Source organism: Cervus elaphus, chromosome 3 (genome assembly GCF_910594005.1).
Source record: "Cervus elaphus chromosome 3, mCerEla1.1, whole genome shotgun sequence".
Lineage (NCBI taxonomy): Eukaryota > Metazoa > Chordata > Mammalia > Artiodactyla > Cervidae > Cervus > Cervus elaphus.
In genome coordinates, this window is record NC_057817.1 from 9690669 (window position 1) to 9712510 (window position 21842).

Here is a 21842-nt window from a genome sequence, read left to right on the forward strand (position 1 = left end):
AGGTCAGTGGGTGAGAGGGAGACGCTTCTCTGCGTTCCAGAAGCCTTGCACCTGTGGAGCAGAGACAGGACCCGGTCCTACCGGAGCCAGGTTCCGCTCCGCCCCTCGCCTCGCTGGCTGTCCCTGCCCCCCGTCGCTGAATCTCCCAGTTTGGCTTCTCCGTATTACCAAGCTATAAATTGCCCTAGAGCTTAGAGGCAATCAGGTCAGCACTGCTCTCACAGGGGAAAAGCTTCTTACTTCCGAGCAGACTCGTTCGGGGGAGAGAGAGGAAGGAGGGGGAGTACCCACGCTTCAGTCGTCACGGCGCTGGCAGGGGGGTGGAGGGATGGGGGTGGGGGGTTGGCAGAAACTGCATCCCCAACATTGTCGCACTTGACCTAAGTCTGCAAACTTACTGGGCGCCGCAGTGGAAACTCCCAGTGCGCTCTCTGCCCGGCAGCCCCTGCTGCAGGGTGGAGTCGCTTCCCGGCCCCACCTATGGGAAGGAGCTTCCCTTGCCGGCATCCCGGCATCTCCCAAGCACCGCACCCTGGATTCAAGAAAAGTCTCCAGGCGTCTAGCAAGGCTCCGATTATTCCTACCGCGCTTCCACCCATGAACCCACACAATGGTATTAACAGCCTCCAGGGGCCCAGAGGGCCAGCTTCCTCTGGCTCAGGGTGAGGACTCTCCGGCGGACTCCTTCCTTATCCCCGCCCTGCCTCGCTTTCACCACTCCTCCGGGTCAAATAGCCAAAGACAAACTTCTGTCTCTTCTTCCCGGCTCCCACATTTTAAGACACCCACAGCCTGCAAACCCACACACATCGGAACTCCTAGGGCGCTGTTGCGGTCTGGGCATGCTCAGTATCAGGGCAGGTTTTGATTGAAAGTTAAAAAAAAAAAAGAAAGAAAGAAAGAAAGAAAAGAGAGAGAGAGAGAAAAGCTTTTTATTATGCTGTCTCCCTCTCCTGTGCTTACGGCTTGCTGAACAGGTTGCGGGGCATTCCTGTGACTACCCAGAGGGTTTATCGGATGTCCTTGGTTACGTCTCCTTGGGATCGGCCCCCCTCTCAGCTGACCCCCTCCTCAAGCCCCTGTCCGCTGTGGGGATGGAGAGAACAGAGCTGGGATGGGCGCTGTGGGCTGCGCGGGTCCACCTATTATTAGTGCGCCCGGATTGGCTCCCCGGCTCCGCGTACCGGCGGCGGAGCCAATCAGGCGGCCGGGGCTGGGAGCTGACGGGCGGCCGCCTCCTCACTGGAGGGATTCCTGGAGAAGCTGCAGTGTGGGGATGCTCTAGACCGAGTGCTGCCCCCACTGTCCGTCCACCTCCTCCTCCTGCAGCGGCGGCGGCAGCACTTGGCAGCGGCAACTTGAGACTGCACCCGGGCAAGCCCCCAGGGTGGTGCTCCCCGGAGAGCGGGGCTGGGAGCCCCGGAGGGGTGTGTGTAGGGTGGGGGCGGCCAGCTGGGACCAGCTGGTGGCCCTGGAAAACCTCCCACACACCCACACCCACACCCCCCTTTTGTGTTGCAGGCTGCCCCTCCAAGAGCAGAGGCAGCGAAAGGAGTCGTGTGCACCGGTCAGCCCCGGGAAGCTGTAGGGACCGGCGAGCAGGCATCACCTCCTGTTCCCCGCTCCAGGTAAGGCAGCGGGAGTGGCGGCACGGCCACCTTGGCGGTGCCTATTTGCTTGAATCCGTCCAGAAGGTTTTCTTCTCGGCACACTTGGGGTTTGGTGGGGGGAGACAGACCTGGGAAGGGAGCCCCGGGTGGCCTATTGTGAGCAGTGTAATGAGACCACATGTGCATCTCTTGGAGAAGCACTTAGCGCAGCGCCTGTGATTCAGAGCCTGGAGTTGATGTTGGGCATCCCCCATCTTCTTCTTTCCTTCTCTCCTGCCCTCTCCTCCGCCCCCCACCCTCAATTTCTATCCCTCACCACCCCCACCCCCCGAACTCCCTTCTCAATCTCTCCTCTTCTCCCTCCTCCCATCCGAAGCACGCACAGGGCTTTTTTCTCCTCCTGGAGAGGATTGCCTTTTCTTAGAGGAAAGAGGAAGGTAGTGATGAAAGGAGAAAGATTTTTTTTTTTTTCCCTGCCCAGGGCAGGGGAGAAGGAGCAGAGATAGAATACAACCTCTGCAAAAAATTAGAGTAGGGAAAGCAATTAAACTGAATAAAGGAAGTAGAGAAGCTGTGCAGAGAGGGGAAGTGTCAAGTTTGACTTGATCTGCTCCTTGCAAGAGGCTGTGTCTCTCACTTGATTCCTTCAAATGGAACAAAAATAAACCACCGTTTCAACCCACTTTCAACAGCTTAATTGCTGTTGCTTTTAAGTGCCCACCATTTGACTCTTCCTGTTTCCATCTGTCCTGTGAGGCTATTTGGTATTGTCCATCAGCGGTAATGTCTGAACTTGGAGAAGCTTTTCCAATAGAGAAAAAAAAAATTAAAAACAGATTAATTTCCTGAGATTCTTTGGTATGGCCTTTATGTTGAGGAGCAAAATATATGTATATATATACCTATATATGTATATGTATAAAGTTTCAAGACATTTTTAAGTGACACTAGTCCTATCAGGAGGCTTGGGCTTCTGCTTTGAGAAGGCTAATCTAGTTAGCTTTGTGTGTGTGTTGATTTTGACTTTCTTGAAGATTAACCCTTTAAAACAAAGCAAACATTTAACTTTTGTGTTAAAGCTGCATTTGTGTATGAATTGTGATTTCCTTCTATCTTTCTGCTGTTTGCATTTTGTTTCCCAGATATTGAATTCGTGCTTTGCCTTATTTTCTTTCAATAAGTATATTTAATAGATGTAAACTTGATGCTTATACAATTTTAGTACTCCATTTAAAAGGCACATGGAAGCTCAGCTGGCCAAGAATTCTCTTGTACTGGAACAAAGTTTAGAAAGTAATGGTAGGAAGATAGCCTCAAATTTCAAAAATCTTAATGGGGAAAATGTTTTTGTTCTCATCTCTTATTATAATACAGAGAAAGATATCAAAACAACTCTGTGCCCTGGTTGCCTGCCTGATAGGTTAGGTGAACAGGACTTGTTGGACAGAACCTTGATGGTAGCCTCAGAAATTTCTAATTCCATCGTCAGTGGTATAAGCTTTCCTTTCTTGTTATTCATCAGAGACAGATAAGTGATGGCTGTCAGATGGGAGGAGGTAGAAAGAAGTGCTTAGTTGAATGCAATGGGAAAGCATTCCAAGTGGATCCTACATGAGTGCAGAGAAATCAGCAGATGTTGGTGTCCAGATAAATCTTCCCCTTTGATTTATCAGAGGAAATGCCAAGTTTACTTTTTTTTTTTTTTATGTGTCCACTTGGGATAAGAAAAGGGAGCCGCCTTTCTCAACTCTACTTGACCTTCCACACTAACCTATGTATCCCAGAAAGTATTATTTTCACTACATATCTTAGTGGACAAGTTTATACACTGATCTAGAGAAGAGCTGCGTTTATTTACTATCAATTTAATAGGTGTTATTTTCTGAACTATTTTCCATTTGAGACACTTATCTTTCCTATTTCAGTAGAATTAACCTCAAGTCACAGAAACAAGATCTTTCTAAGGCTTTGACATTTAAATGCCTGTTTTGTTTTGTTTTTTTTTTCCTTTTTAATGTAGTACCTCTGTTGAAAGCTAACTCTAATTTTTAGAGGTGCCACCTTTCGGTTACAAGGACAAAAGGACAGTCGTTTAATTGCCTCACATGTGTACATCTGAATTAACAAGTTTAGACATGAAGAGAGAAGGAACTTGGAAAGAGAATTGCTTTCCATGTGAGCAAATTAAGATTTTACTTGGTTATTGCTCACTGTGTCTTAGGAAAGTTGCAAGTTTGGGCTTGGTTTGTGACATTTATGTTCGAAACTCTTAACAAATGTTAATTATAGCAGTGACATGTAAAAGACATGCACATGAGTACTGAGGTTTTCACGTGCTTACAAAAAAAATTACGCCTTTATATACCGGAAGTCAGAACTAATTCCAATATGTAGTGAGTGGATTGAAGTAAGACTTTAAATGATACATTGTAGGAAATTATTGCCCTGTCATCTCATAAAATGTTCTAACATAACAGTTTCATACAACCTTCATCTTTTGTCCTTTTAAAAGAATATCTTAGTAAATCTTATTAATGTTTCAGAGAAAATATGGTAATTAGGCTTTAATGTATTTTTATCAGAACTAAAGGTTGCTGCTCTACAGGGGAAATCCTAAAATACTAATTTTATAAAATACCACACAATAGAGAATTGTTGCAGAGTAGTTTTGAACTTCATTTCATAATGAAGAGTATTAGTTATTCTGTCTGGTCAAATCATCAGATAGTTCTAGTCCAGAAATATGAAAATGGTTATGGTATTTATAAGATTTGCATATTAGACTTGGTGCTAACTGCAAATAAAGCTAGAATATAGTAATGTCTCTTAATTGTATTTGCAAAATGAACTAGATGATTAATAAATAAAATGCAGAATATGTTAGATCGGAAAGCTAATTTGAACTTGCCTAATGATACCATAGATATAACATCAGTTCATCTCCTTTAAGTTCAATATACTAAATCAATTTATATTGAGTTCCCAAATTAGGTTTTTACAGCCATCTAATCTTAAAAATCTCACACTTAACATAGACAATTATGCAAGCCTGAAATACTTTGAGCTCTTAAAAGAGTTCCGGTTTGTGTAATAGCTAGGAAGAGATACCATTAATTCCAAATTGGAACATAATATTTTTTTTCCTAATGGTAGTGATTAAATGATTTGGGGAAGGGAAAGCAAAAGTAAGCAGTGTGATTACATAACAGAGCAAATTTCATCTAATATTACAGACTACCAAGACCAAAGTTAGATTTTCTGGCATAGAATAATGTAGGTGTGGGTTTTACAAGTATTTTGCTAAAAAATAATGCTTACTAAAATTAAATACCTAAAACACTTGTGATTCTAAAAATTTTTCAATGATTTGCTTGTCATAAATACATCTGTATCAAAAGTTTAACGTGTGAGATGCTTTCTAGTTGAAATTATTTGCCATTGAAATTGTTCAAAGCTATTTAAATAGGAATAAAGTATATGGCAGTCCAAATAAATAATTTCAACTAGTATGTAAGAATATATGTATGTACACTTGTGTATATATATATGTATGTGTGTGTGTGTATATATGTATATATTATGTAATATTTTCTGAAAGGATTCAAGACTAATGGGCAATAGCATATAATCTGCTGAAACTAGGGAGTACTTCTGTAAAAAGTACCATTTAATGAAAGATGACAGTGTCTTAGGGATGCTTTTAATATTTATTTGGTTGAAAAGACTAGAAATACCCAGAGGCAAAATTAATGGGGGTATAGATCTTTCCCTTTATACAGCTCTTCTATGGCTTAGGGAAGAAGTGATTTTTATATGAATCATGGATTTGAAAAAAAATAAAATAAAACCTCTCAGTACAAGATACACTTTTATATGCAAGTAACAAACTGAAATCATATTTTCATATGATGTAGACATAACAGGGCATTAAAGTTTCTTCTAAGATTTTGTTTCTTTCAACATTTGCATAAAGGTAAATTTGTTCTTAATCTTTTATATAATCAACATGATTACCATTGCTTTTTCAGGTAAGGAGGTTTAGATCAGTATCTTTAGTAATTTCTTTAAGAATGAGCATTATTTTTTCATAATGTTTTTATAAACTTGATTCAAACCTCTCCATTAAGTGTGGCCATTTTTTAAAAGCATGATTTAATCTTTCTAGTCTGAAGGAAATAGTGTTTTTCTTTTATCTTCTCTGTCATTTTAGGAGTGTTCTTTCTTGAAGAGCCATTTTTATATTGACTATAAGATGAACTGTGATAGTTGGGCGTGTATGAGCATCATTCTACTCATATGTGTTAGTATAAGAAAATAAATGTATATTAAATAATATTGTAAATATAGTCATGTAATCTACTGGAAGTAAGAGAGCACACAGTATTTTCTTTTTGTATATGAATAAAACTTTAACCTTAGATTATTTAAAAAAGGAAAACTTTTAAAGTGTGCAATGAGAAACACTGCTATGTTGTAGGAAGAGTAAGCACTGGGGCTGTTATTTCTATAGTTTTAAATATAATTGCAGAAGTCCTATGTCAAGGAAACCTCTTTTTAAAATATTTGCCTTCCAAATTTAAAAACATTATTTAAGAGAGTTCTAAAACAAATTGGAACCTATGTCAGAATAACAATAGCACATTTAAGATGTGTTAGAAAGAAATTTTGTGACATGTCTTTGGAAAATCCAAAGCAGTTTAAAAAAATTTCTGTAATTCCTATAATTTCTTCTACACTTAGTTAAACCACAGCTTCTAATTGTTTAGAACTATTTCTGATTCTTTACAAATACATTCAATGCTTGGAAGGAATGTAGCACATTGGTTTCCGTAACTTACCAGTAATGTAATTGAGAGGAGGTCAGAGTTCATCATTTTGGGTTATGCCGTTGCATAGATAGAAAGAAATCAGTCATTCCTGTATTGGTCTCACTAGTACTATGTTGAGCATATTAGTTATCCACATATGGAGTCATTTTGCTGAAGAGGAGCCCTGGAAGACTGTAAAGCTTATAAAGATAATAAATGCCTTCTATATTTTAACTGTTTGTACAAAATGGGAACTGGAAAATTCCCATGTAGGATGAGAATGGCCTTTCTCAGCAAGTATAAGAATCTGGTGAAATAATTTCGTTTCTGAAATAGTTTGGTTAAAATGCAATCTCCTAGCAGCCCTATCACACAACATTTCATTGCACAGGCTAGATAACAGTCCTGCTGCAGCAACCCCCAGACTATGCCTAAGACATTTAACTAAGTGACTCACTCAGGAATGAATTTTGGTCAAAATATCCAATTAATTCAATCCAGGTATGATACTGAAATTTGGTCTCGCCTCATCCCAATAAACCTGTTGTTTCTCTATTTGTTCGGTATAGCTTTGCTTATAGTTCTAAAGTGCCTAGAGTTCATATAGTGCAGTATTATTTTTGCCAAAGGGTATTATACAACTAAAGAGGGTTATATGTTGTTTCCTGCAATAGGTGTTTTCTTTTTCTTTCTAAATCATTCACCTAGCTAATCAAGGATAAAATGCCCATAGGTATTTAAGCACTAGTAGAATCAGAGAATTATTTAAATACAAAGCCTTCTGATACTCCAGTTTCTTAAATGAGACACGACATCTCCAGTTGGCCTCCCACACCCTCCCAGACTACAACCAACTTCTACGGCATAAGCGAATAAAGAAGAAAGCAGACAAACCCCTCTGGGGACAGTTCCGTGGGTGTGGCCTCCAGGGGACAGCCTTCTGTTTTTATCTGAGGCTCATTTCGCTTCCGGGCCAGTCTCCTTGCATGCCAGCCCAAGCCTCACTCTAGCTGGAGGCAGATAATTGGATTTAGTAATTGCTACTTTCAGATTTATTGGCATATTTTCATCAACGTGAAGGCAAAAACACATGGAAATACTCACACAAAACATGCTCAGCTATAACAAACTTCATGTCGACACTTGCAAAATGCGATGTATAGAAGCTTTACATAATTGACAAAGTAGCTTTTCTTTCATGGAATTTCTTTTGATTACTCACAAGTGACCCAAGCAAAAGGTGAGACTGTTAAAACCATGAATCAGTCTAACTTTTCAACTTATTAGCACTAGTGGATAAAGCTGAAATAATTATTTAAAATATTTTCACATCCTTAGATTGGCTTTAATACTTCCAGAATCCACCTGTGTCTTGCTACAGAGACTCTTAAGCATTCATGTACCTCATCCTGGTCATCACAGATATCTGAGAACTGGTTTGTACTCCTGTAGAATCTCTATTACTGAAACGTCACATAGGGTTGCTTTTAGGATAGATTGTTGTTGGTTTTTTTTTCAGACATAATTTTATGTGAAAGTAACTGTAAGTATAAGCAGCAGTATAGCAGCATAGCAGCAGGCTACATGAAAACATCAATTTGGAACTGTTTGCTTTTTCCTTGAGAAGGAGAAAAAGTCAGTTAAGTATATCTTTTTCCAGATGATGTTCTGCGCACACACCCACACCCTGGTATTCTGTGTATTATAAACAGTGGGTTGGTCCTTGTTCGCCACCCTTGAAATATGGAAGCTACTTATTTTTGAGGGAAAAGTCATTAACAAATTTTTTTTTAGACAGATGACTTGATGGCCTTTGAAACAAGGATAAATGATACAACACAGGTTACCAAGGCCTAGCTAAGCTCCTCTAACAGGCAGGCTCTGAATTAGCATGATTATTAAGAGGAAAAGTTGTCACGATTTCTCAGGAGAAAGACAAGGTAGCAAAGCATGGAATCTGTTTCTGGCTTGGAGTGTCTGCCAGATCCTGGTTTACAGGGCTGGCTTTCTGCCTAATCTGTAGCATTTTTATCAGATTTGAGGAATGAATAAAGTGAACTGTTGGGCACTAGAGCATATTTCTAGAGCACTAGTATCTCTTTAGAAATAGAATAACATCACTATCTTATTTTAACCAATGTCCAGAATCCAAGGCCACAAGTTGTATTTTTAAATATCTATAAACCAGACCATTATATGCCTAAAAATGCTTGAATTTTTTGTCTTTGTACAGAATTTCCTGTCCATGAAAGTTTAGTTAACAATGTGACATTGCAGGAAATGTACCTATTTTTGTATTTTTATTCAGTTATATATTAAGTATAAAATGCCAAACAATCATCTTGAGAGTTTGACTTTAATAATTCTAGAAAAGCCACAAAAAACCAACCTATTCCTAAATGGTTTAAAATTGCCTGCTTTAAAATTGTGGGGGGGGGGAAATGTACTTAAAATGCAAGGTTCCTGTTTGGTTTTGGATTTTTTTTTTTTCCCTGGAGAATCATAGATACTTTCAGAACCATTCCTAGATAACACAGAATGAATATTAATGATAGGAGAGAGTCGACTTCTTCAGGGAAGAGTAGCATAGATGAGTTCTGTTATGCCTTTGAGGATCTGCTTCATCATTTATATATTGAACACATAGCAACAGTTTGATTTCTCTGACTGCTGGACTTTCAGACCCGTATGCATTAAAGCATGTTACTACTCACTGCCGGAGTAGAAAAGATTTGTTCAACTCTCCAGCTAAGAGCGTGATACAGTAATTCTCTTACATTCTCTTCCCTCCCTGCCATTTTTTTCCCCTTATTTATCTCCTGCCTTCCTGCCCTCTTTTTCTTCCTTCCTTCTTTCCTACTCTTTTCTTTATATCTTAATGAATCATCTTACTTTAGAAACTACTGGGAACTTGGTACTCTAGACCCCATACTCATCTCTACCTGCTGAATTTATTTTTTGTCAGTAACCAAGAGATTTCCCTCTCAGTTTGTATACAACTCAGATTAGTTTCATAAAAGGTATGTATAGATAAATAAGGGGGAGTAATTTGTCCATGTATTTGGCACACTTAAATGGAATGTACCATGATTTGAAAGTTTTTGAGAACGTCTGTGTAAAAATTGTCCCAGTGGTAATTTTTAGAACAAAATTGATTGACTAGAGGTAAGACAGTAATATTTAAAAGTCCAAACAAATGGCATGTATTTTCAGGCATCTTTTTAAATTTTATTCTTCCAATGATAACATTTGCATCTCTGTTTTCATGACAGTTGTATCTCACTGAATTTAAAAAATATATATATGCTTTGCTTTATATGCTTTTGATAGTGAAGAGATTCTCCATTTTACAGATACAATAAAGGACACTCAGAAGTTAGGTTATCTGCCTATAATTACAAACTTAGGAAGCTTTTATTAATTTTCACCTACTGACTCATATAGCTTCAGTGGTTAATAAAGAAAAACTCAAGTAAATTTTTAAATTCTCTCTAGTTTGCTCTTATCAAAAATAAAAACAAAAATTAACATCTTCACTGTGTATTGAATAGTCTTTATTCTTTCCATGGAAAAGACAAGGACAATTTAATATACTGTCATTACTTTTGTGACTCTAACTTTGGAATAAATTTATTTTAAAAAATTATTCAAGGGATGATTCTCTAAGAGAAGTCACTGATCCTGAGTCACTTATTCAGTTAGCCTTTAGTCATTGATGTATCATTATGATATTAAATGTTATCTTTATATACATATTTCCTTATTTGTAAAGTACAGAGTCATGAGGCCCCTCCTAGAGGCTACAACGAGGTGATGGGAAAACATGTGTTGTAGTTTGCTAGAAGATTTCCAACCTCATCTCACATTATTTTTCTCGTTGGCACTTACACAGCTTCTCACTGTTTTCTGAACATTGATGGAAGTTTTTGAATCTATTGGTTCTTTATTTCAAGATAGAAATGGCTGAGCAGGGAATATACTCAAGCCCTAATTATTATGTCCTCCTAGTGTGAAGTCCATCAATTGACAATTCTTTATGTTAAGAATCAAGCACATTTGGAAATGATTACCAATAGCTATATACATTGCAAAGTGGATTATCATAATTGACTTTCTAGCTGATGTGATAGAAGGAAACAGTAGTTTTAATTGGGAAAGGCTTATAGAAAGAATGCAAGGTTAATTGGACTGTAAGATTGGTCTGAATGGGGGATTTTCGGACAAACACAAAATTTGTCCAAAATTTAATTTATGATTAAAGGTTAATCATATTCTTGTATTCTTACTATGTCAAGCACTTTTTAATGTACTTTCCACACATCATTCCATTTAACATTCCTAAGAATTTTTTGAGATTGGCACAAATTTATATTTTTTAGATGAGAAAAATGTGGAAAAGAAGTAACTTGCTAAGGTCTCACAGCTGTTATGTAGAAGGAATTGGATTCAAACCCAGAAGTTTATTTCTAGAATGAATACTCAACCATAAGAAATCATAATCATCAGGCTCCTCAGTGGTAGAAGATGCAGAACAGATGGAAGCAAGGAGGTAGAAGTGATCAAAAGAAGTTGAAGAGTCATAAGAAACTGTACTTCATGGTTTGAGTCCAGATGACCATCATGGCAACGTGCTAAAAGCATGAAATTTGGAGTCTCATAGATCTGGGTGTGAAGACCTCCTCTGACATGGTGAGCCTCAGTAAGACATTTCATTACTAAAAGCTTCACTCCACCGGAAATGGAAATGTAACGATTTTGCAAATTGTCTGCTGTTGGCAGATCTGATCACTCTTCACCCTTGTTTATTAGTCAAGAACTCTTTCACTTTTTTTTAAAGTTAATTTATTTACATACAATATTGTGGTTTTTGCCTTAAATCAGCATGAATCAGCCATGGGTATATACGTGTCTCCCCATCCAGAACCCCCTTCCCACGCCCATCCCTCTGGGTTGTCCCAGAGCACCCGCTTTGAGTGGCTTCATGCATCGACTTGCACTGGTCTTCTATTTCACATATGGTCATATACATGTTTCAATGCTTTTCTCTCAAATCATCCCACCCTTGCCTTCTCCCACAGAGTCCAAAAGTCTGTTTTTTACATCCATGTCTCTTTTGCTGTCTTGCATATAGGGTCATCATTACCGTCCTTCTAAATTCCGTATATATGCATTAATATACTGTATTGGTGTTTCTCTTTCTGACTTACCTCACTCTGTATAATTGGCTCCAGTTTCATCCATCTCCTTAGAACTGACTCAAATGTGGAGAACTCTTTAACTTTCAAAAAGGCCATCTAACTCAAAATGGTTTAGAGAGAAAGGGATTTTAAAGCTCAAGTTACCATAATATCCAGGAATATTCTGGATTTTGTCAAGCTGAAAATGGGAAATCAAGCTATATGATCAAGATCAGACCTATTGTCCCCCAACCCCAATCCCTCCCTATCTCCTTAGTTCTATGTTTCTCTGCCATTGCTTTATTTATAATCAGGATCTTCCTTTAAAGTGGCAGGAATGTTCTCGGGGGCTACAGACATAAAAGAAATCCCTTTATAAAGATAACACTTTTTTTTCCCAAAAATGTCTAGGATCATCTCGACTAGAACAACTTGGGTCACTTTCCCCAAGTTCATCACGATGATGAAGGCTATAAAATACGATTTTTTACCTGCGCTGATCCTTGTGTCATCCCTGGATTTGAGAGGTGTACAAAGCATCACTCAACCACATAGAAAGAGAGCTCTGCTGTTAAAAGAAGGGAAATGACTAAATTTAGAGCAGGCAAAACAACAAATGCCTAGCTCATAAGGTTCGGGTGCTGACCTGTCAGAGAGGATGCCTGCTGGCGTTAATGCTGGAGCAGACTGCTGCAGGGCCCTTGGTTTTTCCAGCACTAAACCTTTAGTTGGCCCACTCAGGATAAGATCCAGGGAATTCTAGTGAAAGGTCCATAGTGTTAATAGTTGAGGATGTAGAAAGGAGTGGCACTGGAAAGACTTGATGGTCACTTCTAAACAGGTATGTATGTAGTCAATAATTAAACAACTGGCATGACCATAACAGTGTGAAAGGAATGCATTTCAGAGGCTGAGGGCTAAGTTAAGTGTCATCTAACTCTAGTTGGGTCCTTGCCTTTTGCCTTGCCTTGCTCCTTTTTAATGCAGTGGGGAAAAAACTAATTTGAGGACTCTTCGATTCAGAGCTCAGAGGGCTTATATAATGGCTAAGTCATGTCCAACTCTTTGAGACCCCATGGACTGCAGCACACCAGATTTGCCTGTCCTTTACCCTCTCCCGGAGTTTGCTCAAACTCACGTCCATTGAGTCGGTGATGCCACCCAACAGGCCACCTGTGTGTATATGTCAGTACCTCAAATTTTTATTTGTTTTGCTTGAGTCCTTGTTTTCAGGAGTTTATATAGAGTTTTACTTTATAATTACTGTAACTACTTTTGTATTGATACAGATGCAATAGAATAAATTTGTATAAAAACACTATTACCTTTTCAAACTGAAAGGAAAGGGAATTATTAGGGAATAATGACCTTCCTTCATAAGCACCAGGACATGCCTGTTCTGTTCATGCCAGGCACTATTCTGGGTGCTGGGAATATGCAAGCAAACAGAGTAGGCACGTTCCTTGCATTTAGGGAGCTAGGGGAAAGATACAAACAGCTAAAAACAACAACAAAAGTTCACTAAGGTAGTCTTAAAATAATGAGAGATGCTACTACATAATAAAACAAGCTAATAAAACAAAGTAAAATTTGGGACTCTGGTCAACCAAAAATATATAAGTTGAGGCATGAAAGACCATGTAAACATCAGGAGAAAGAGTATAGTAGATAGAGGAAACTCTAAGTACTGAAGGTATGCAGTGGGGTGGGTTTGTTCTACATACAAAAGAGATAAAAGGCAAATATAGCTGAAATTGTAAAGATACTGGCTTCATGAGTGCAACCCTGCTTTAGTATTTTAACTAAAAACAATCTACACACATCATAAGGAGATTTTCAGAACAAGATGATCATACTTCACCTCAATGTTACTTAAATATATGTAGTATCTTACTTCTGTGTAATACGTTTCCAGTCTATGTAATCTTGTGTACATTTTTGGGGATTATAGTCATGGAATACATACCATTTCCACCCTGACTTTCAAAATGCACTCTCCAGTGACTAACAGGCAAATGTTTTTATCTTCCATTTTCTCTTTAGAAGAGTTACTTCTTTTCTTTTATGACATAGATTCCTTAGACAGTTTCTGTATATCTTTTGTTACATCTTAATAGCCTTTCTCCTTTTGCCCTCATTTCTAAGGGAATTGAACACCAAGCCCACCCTCGATTTTTATGGGTTCTCTAGATTTAAATGAATTCCTTGACTTTTTAATCACACTGTTCTTTTTTCCTCCATGTAGTTCCCTTCTGAGTATATATTTGATTATATCCAACAAAACTCAAATTTTGATTTTGACACGAAAGTAAATAAACAGTGAAAGCAGAAAGAAACAAATCGTTTTGTGTCAATTATCATTTAGACAACACGGGTCTCAGAGCATTACACAGAAATTATTTTTCCTCTATCTGGTCTCATATCTTGGTCTCAAGAACTCACTAACCCAAGTCTGCCCAGGTCACTCTGCAGTAGAAATCTCGGTGTTTACAGAGGCGTGTAAACACAGTCAGTGGAAGTGCAGTGACATGCCATAGGCTGCAGGAGTCGTGAATTAGTAATTGCAGCGTCAGTCTTAAATGGCCCTCTTTTCCCCCTTAAGACTCCTGTAGACATTATATGCTGATAATAACATATTTCTCAAGAAGTATTCTGTGCTGAATTTACACAAGAGCACCTATATGAGCGGTGGTTTATAGTAAAGTGTTATAATGGACCATTCTTGTCAAGTGATATACTCTGTTTTCCTTACCTGTGGGCACGAGGCTCTTTTATATCCTAAATATCTTGTTTTTCCACATCTGTACATTTATACTTGCACGTATAGTATATTTAGATTTTTAATGTATGTGGTCACATGAAAAAATGCAAGTTTTTCAAGATATATTTTTATCATCTTTTGACTCTGACAAACAGTAGGAAAAGAGCATTCCATAAAATACTTATTGAATAAGTGAATTAGTCCACTAAATCTATATTTTCTAATGTTTTTGAATGATATCCAAACACGGTTTGCTGCCAAACACACAACACATTATATGAACAAAAGTTCTATGAAATATTTCTTACTGGTGTTGTATTGATACCCCCTTTACAATTCTTTTCCTTTTGTCCTTAATTCATTAAAAGAAATACTGGTTGTGACCGGAAGTTAATGTGACAGCATACTAAGCATACCAATCTGCAGTTTTAAATAAAAACAGTTCCCTAAAAAAGGATTATCAATTTCAAAGAATTGTAGTATATTTCAGAGCTCATTAAGCATCTGTAAGTAAAATGTAATGGATATACAGGAACTTGCAGTGGCTTATTTGAAACGTAAAAGTATCATACTGTAAATGAATGAAATTCAGTAGCTTTCCCAGATCAAAATTATAGTGTTCTTAACTGTAGTCACATGTAGGTGATTTCGGGTGAACTTATGCTGTAGTTTTTTAAGCTCACAATGAATCTGGCACCACTTGCTCTTACTGGTCACTCTCAACCAAGTAGATTAATGTTCGTCTGCTATCTTCTGAGGAGTTCAGTTCATTGCTTTTAACTAAATGCTATTAATCTTTTTGTTTGTTGTAATGGTGTGAACACATTTTACTTCTCTTTTGGCTATGGATAAACACTTTTATAGAGTAGAAGAGAATTCAGAAATGTAACGGGAGATTATTTCTGTCTTTAAAGTGGTGAATAGAGAACCAGTCTATGGAGCCAACAGACAGTTAAGACTGAGCATAAATATTTAGAGTTTCGTGTTCAAAAATAAAAACAAGCAAATAATATAAAGTCCTCAATATGTCATTAAGTTTGTGATGGTGGTGATTTTATAATATGATCTTCCCAATACCTTTCTGTGCTACCAGGAGATGATCTATAGTTGATCATGACATTTCTCTGCAAGGGAATTATATATGCAAGTGACTCAGCACAGAGATGCTTCTTTGGCATCCCTACCGCCCATGTGAGTTTTCTCATGATAGTGGATAAGGTTGGAGATTATGTCCTCAATCTTTTAGTCATTCATCAAGCTGCCCAAAAATATCTGAGAGCACAAACTCTCAGACACTGCCAACCACTTACAGAAGCAAGTAGTCATAATTTATTCATATGCGTGCTGTGAAGTAGTCAGGATTGGTTAGGATATGCTATGGTAACAAACAGTAGGCAAGCCTCAGTGACTTAAACACATACACCTGACTTCTTGTTTGTACAGTGTAAGCGCGGTGGAAAAGTCGGTGTGTATTTGGAGGGGGTGGCAGAAGATCCTCTGATTTGTGTCTTTCAGGAACCCAGAATGTGGAGAGCTTCAATGACTTATAACACTGTCTCTCCAAATAATGACATTAATGATACAATGATATTAAGAATTCATTGCAGTCAGGAGGAAAGCTCTGGATGGTTTCTCACAAGCAGTTAACTACTTTGACCCTGTAAGAGGCATATAGAATTTCTACTTACAGACCATTTGCCAGATCCAGTCAACGCAGCCTACAAATACAAGGGTTCTCTAAGTTTTTTAAGCTCACAACGAATCTGGCACCAGAGCCGTTACTGGTCATTCTCAACCAAGCAGATTCATGTCAGTCTGTTTCCTTCTGTTAATAGCTTTTAGTTAAAAAGCTATTAAGCTTTATGTTGAAATGATGTCAATATATTGTACTTCTTTTTTGGTTATGGCTAAACAGTTTTATAGAATAGAAGAAAATACAGAGATGTGATGGGATAACATTAATAACTATTAATACTAGGGGCTTGAAGGGACAGGATATTGCCAAGTTCTTGAAGCCTCTTTTATTAGCTGCAACAGGAAAGTGAAAACTTTCTGACATCACGTGAGAGTGAGTGATCAATTAGTCAGACAGCTATGGCTTCACAGAGGAGGCGATGCACGCATGAGCTGCACTCTAAGGGACCTTTCTATTATCATAAAAGACACTTAGTTCATGATTTAATTAAGGCTTCTCTCTTTTTTACCTGAATCTCAAACACCGAATATGTATTTAAGCATGCCAGCACTCCTGTAGGTTTGGTGAGTGAACTAAATCATTTCTGTCTTACTAGAAGTGCTGACATGAAATACAACTGTCAATTTAACAAATTTATTTGGATATCTTCCCTGATAGCTCAGTTAGTAAAGAATCTGCCTGCAATGCAGGAGACCCTGGTTTGATTCCTGGGTCGGGAAGATCCACTGGAGAAGGGATAGGCCACCCACTCTAATATTCTTGGGCTTCCCTTGTGGCTCAGCTGGTAAAGACTCTGCCTGCAATGCAGGAGACCTGGGTTCGATCCCTGGGTTGGGAAGATCCCCTGAAGAAGGCAAAGACTACCCACTCCAGTACTCTGGCCTGGTTGCAAAGAGTCGGACAGGACTGAGCGACTTTCACTTTCACTTTCATTTGGATATCTCGAAGACACCTCAGATTCACCTTGGAAAAACTAAACTTTCAGTTCTCTGATCCTAATAAATGATCCCATTGTCCGTCTAGTTGTGTTATCTAGAAACCTGGAAGTCATCTTTGTTTTCTTGTCTCTCTTGACCTCAGGTCTAAAATATTTGATATCTTTATTATTTTTAGTTTGTAAATATCTTTTAAATCTGTTTACTTTTCTTTATGTCCATTGCCACACCATAATCAAGCCAACCTTGACTTCTCAATTCTCCTATTCTTACTCAGACTTTCAAGTCCATTTATTATCTGGCTCCTCCTGTTCAGTAGAATAATTTCTAGTATTGTTTCTCTCATTCTTGTGTGCAGGCCCCTTTGGCCTTCTGTCAAGTTTTAATGCTCCGGACCTCTTCCTGCTTCAGGGCCCCGGCACATGCTTCTCCCTATGCTTGGGTTACCATGGAACATGTCTACTGTGGACAGATACCAACATTGTAAACTCAGCCATGGAATGTGGCCAGCTTTTTAAAACTAATTTTTATTCTTTAGATCTGAGAGTAAAGGTTCAGTTTTTCCATATTATGAGTTTAAATATATCAGTTTTCAAAATGCTGCAGAGTTGTCAAGATCTGACAATCACTGTGTGGTAGAAAGGGATTTGAACAGTAATTGAAACATTTTTATAGTTTGGAAAACCCTAAGTCGAGTATAAGTTTGAAGATGTTGAATAATTCGTTAGCTGCCGTTAAAGAAGAAATGTATTTATAAATTCATCTCATACAGGTAAGGGTACAGAAGAAACTAAATTCAACTGAAGGAAATCTTTAGTGGGATATAGAACAGTGCTTTAAATATATATTGCTAAAATTTTAACCTTAGGATTTTTTCCAGTTTAGAACATGTTTTCTCAAAGTCATGCCATCATTTTTCCCCCCTTGTTTGTTTCTTTTCTTTGTAAAGGGAACACTCTGATCTTCACATCCTCTGGGTGTGAAAACACATTTTCAGAAAATACTTGAAAAAATGCAGTGAAAAATAAATCTTCTAACTAAAGATAAAATAGCAAGGCTGTAACAGAAATACAAATTGATATGATTTTTTAAAATCTCTGAATACTGAGATTACTGATTACTGAGACTGAAAAATCTGAGACTGTGTTAAAAAATCTCTTAGATTTATGTGTATATTTCTATACTTTTCTTCAAACAATAATTCACTAAATTATAAAATTATAACAATGAAGAATAAATGCTTATATTGTTTCCAATTATATCATCAGTGTCAACTGGTCTACCTTAATTGTTCACCAAGGAGGAACTTAAAACACTTTGTGGAAATTGCTGAATGAATCATCCTGTTGATGTCTTTTTTTATTTGTTTCTCATCTCTACTTTTCTTCAAACTCAATGTTTGGCCTTGGTAATGAATCTTTATGAACTGAAATTAGTTATAGTTGACTTATTTCATCCAAGGTGAGACATGACTTATTTTCTTTAATCAGTCTGTACTTCTCTAGAATAAATCATCCCCCTAGCTCACTACTAAGTTCCAAATGAATGTGTGCTAATTCAAATGTGATAGAAAATTAAGAGTAAAAGCACGTTATCTATTAATTTATTCCAATTCCACTTTAATGGGGACACTACCTTGGATTATTTGGGTCAGTGCTAACTATCTTTGAAACAGATAATCATTCTTTTGCTTTACTTTTCCCCTTTTATCTCCTTTCCACCTTTTCTTCCTTCTCTGTTTTTAATGATTTCTCAATTTTACCAAAAATATCTATTGCACTCAAAGCACAGAAAAAGTTCTATTACTAAGAAAAAAAAATTCTTTCTGTCTAGATCTTCAATATATGTTTAATATTCTACATTGGAAACTGGCATTTTTATAGAAAAGTATGGTTTATTGCTACTAAAGAGTAATGTTTTTAAAGAAATATTTTAGCTTGATTTTCTAAAAATGAAATACAGTTGATTTACAAACCTGTGTTAGTACTGGTGTACAGCAAAGTGATTCAGTTACATGTGTATATACACATATTTTTTCATATTCTTTTCCATTATGGTTTATTATAGGATATTGAATATACTTATTTGCCTGTGCTAGACAAGGACCTTATTGTTTATAGTGTTAACTTGATTTTTAAATGAAAAAATATTCCATTAGAATATTTATAATATTAAAATAATCCAAAACTATGTGAATAGAAAGTAATTTCTTTTCTTCCCAAAGTCAACCATTGTTAATAGCCTCTTATATCCCACAGCAAAAATATGTCCATATGCAAACATACATCACATTTAAAATTAATGTTCCATTATATATACAATGCTCTATACATTTTAATTTATTAAATACTGTTATTTATCTTGTATGATATTTCATTTTGTACAAACTATAATTATTTCATAATAAACATCATATATTTTGTATGTTAGAGTCATAGCTAACACTTTTGGTTAATGTAACATGAACTAAATATGTTTTTGTTGTTGTTCAGTAGCTCAGTTGTGTCCAACTTTTTGTGACCCCATAAACTGCAACATGCCAGGCTTCCCTGTCCTTCACTATCTCCAGAAGTTTACTCCAACTCATGTCCATTGAGTCAATGATACCATCCAAACATCTCATCCTCTGTTGTCCCCTTCTCCTGCTCTCAATCTTTCCCAACATCAGGGTCTTTTCCAGTGAGTCAGCTCTTCTCATCAGGTGGCCAAAGTATTGGAGCTTTACCTCCAGCATCAGTTCTTCCACTGAATATTCAGGGTTGATTTCCTTTAGGATTGACTGGTTTGATCTCCTTGCAATCCAAGGGATTCTCAAGAGTCTTCTCCAGCACCACAGTTCGAAAGCATCAATTCTTGGGCACTCAGCCTTCTTTACAGTCCAACTGTCACATCTGTACATAACTACTGGAAAAGCCATAGCTTTGACTATACATACCTCTGTTGGCAAAATGATGTCTCTACTATTTAATATGCTGTCTAGGTTTGTCATAACTTTTCTTCCAAAGAGGAAGTATCTTTTAATTTCACCATCTGCAGTGATTTTGGAGACCAAGAAAATAAAGTCTGTCACTGTTTCCATTGTTTCCCCATCTATTTGCCATGAAGTGATAGGACTGGATGCCATGATCTTAGTTTTTTTGAATGTTGAGTTTTAAGCCAGTTTTTTCACTCTCCTCTTTCAATTTCATCAAGAGGCTCTTTAGTTCCTCTTTGCTTTCTGCTGTTAGGGTGGTGTCATCTGCATATCTGAGGGTATTGATATTTCTCCCAGCAATCTTGATTCCAGTTTGTGCTTCATCCAACCCGGCATTTCTCATGATGTACTCTGTATAGAAGTTAAATAAGCAGGGTAACAATATACAGCCTGACGTACTCCTTTCCCAGTTTTGAACTAGTCCATTGTTCTATGTCTGGGTCTGTTGCTTCTTGACCTGCATACAGGTTTCTCAGGAGGCAGGTAAGGTAGTCTCATAGTCCCATCTCTTTCAGAAATTTCCAGTTTGTTGTGATCCACACAATCAAAGGCATAGTCGGTGTTTTTCTGGAATTCCCTTGCTTTTTCCATGATCCAGTGGATGTTGCCAATATGATCTCTGGTTCCGCTGTCTTTTGTAAATCCAGCTTATACATCTGGAAGTTCTCGGTTCATGTAGTGTTGGAGCCTAGCTTGAAGGGTTTTGAGCATTACCTTGCTAGCATGTGAAATGATTCGATTGTGCAGTAGTTTGAACATTCTTTGGCATTGGAATGAAAACTGATGGTTTGCAGTCCTGTGACCACTGCTGAATTTTCCAAATTTGTTTGCATGTTACATTAACATATTTTAATTCTATAAAATATGTTAATTGCAAGTGATTGAGTTTAACTTTAAGCTAAATCAGGTTTATAATTTTAAGTATTTTCTTGTATAATTCATGATGATAGTGATAATTCACATAAGATATATTAAATTATTTTATAGATTTGATCATATTTAAGGATTTTTATAAAGTTTTACTTTTCTCATATTGCAAAGTATCTTTCTATCAGCAGATATAATATCTTGTTTACAATGAATATTTTCACATGTAACTATTATTAGAATTATATTCCTCTATGGTAGTTTTAATGATCAGACACTATTATAAATAAGGTATTATAGTCACATTTACTATGTCTTTGTTTAAGGGTGCAATATGTTAATCTTAAGGATTATAAAGTGTTTCAAGGTGTAAAATAATTAAGAATAATCTTGCCTATTTTGGCTATTACAAGTATTTTACAATAGAAAGAAAGAATGTGGAAAATATTTGAAAGAATATGAAGTTTTTAGGGGTCTTTGCAAACTTTGTTTACGTGTAGAGAGCTTTCATTGCATGCCAATTGCTATACCAAGTATTTTAGTGCATTACTGATTTAATACTATTTCAAACTCTGTATGTGGTGTGTACCATTGTTATGACCATTTAGGAAATGAGAAAGTTTTTTTTCCCCCCGTTTGGGCTTTCCTGGTGGCTCAGACTGTAAAGAATCTGCCTGCAATTCAGGAGACCTGGGTTTCACCCCTGGGTTGGGAAGATCCCCTGGAGAAAAATCCTCTCCAGGGAAGATCCCCTGGAGAATACCCACTCCAATATTCTTGCCTGGATAATCTAATGGACAGAGGAGCCTGGCAGGCTACAGTCCATGGGGTCACAGAGTTGGACATGACTAAGGGACTAATTCTTTCACTTTTTTCTTCTCGCTCTTTTTTTTTTCCTTTTAGCATTTTATACATGTCTTCTTTGTCTTGGGGCAAGCAGATATAAGTTGGTCCAACTTCAAGGCATCTGGGAAAGTGGCAGAGAAAATCTTTTTTTTTTTAACTTGAAAGATC

At 37.5% G+C, this 21842-nt stretch overlaps 1 protein-coding gene across 2 annotated transcripts in view; it reads left to right on the plus strand.

The window, feature by feature from the left end:
• The first annotated feature begins 1512 nt into the window (after positions 1-1512).
• SYT1 (synaptotagmin 1) overlaps positions 1513-21842 on the plus strand; it is a 586821-nt gene continuing 566491 nt past the window's right edge. For both annotated transcript variants that reach the window (XM_043880212.1, XM_043880222.1), the window contains exon 1: positions 1513-1628. The gene's annotated coding sequence lies outside the window, so the exon portion shown is untranslated. The remainder of the gene's footprint in view (positions 1629-21842) is intronic.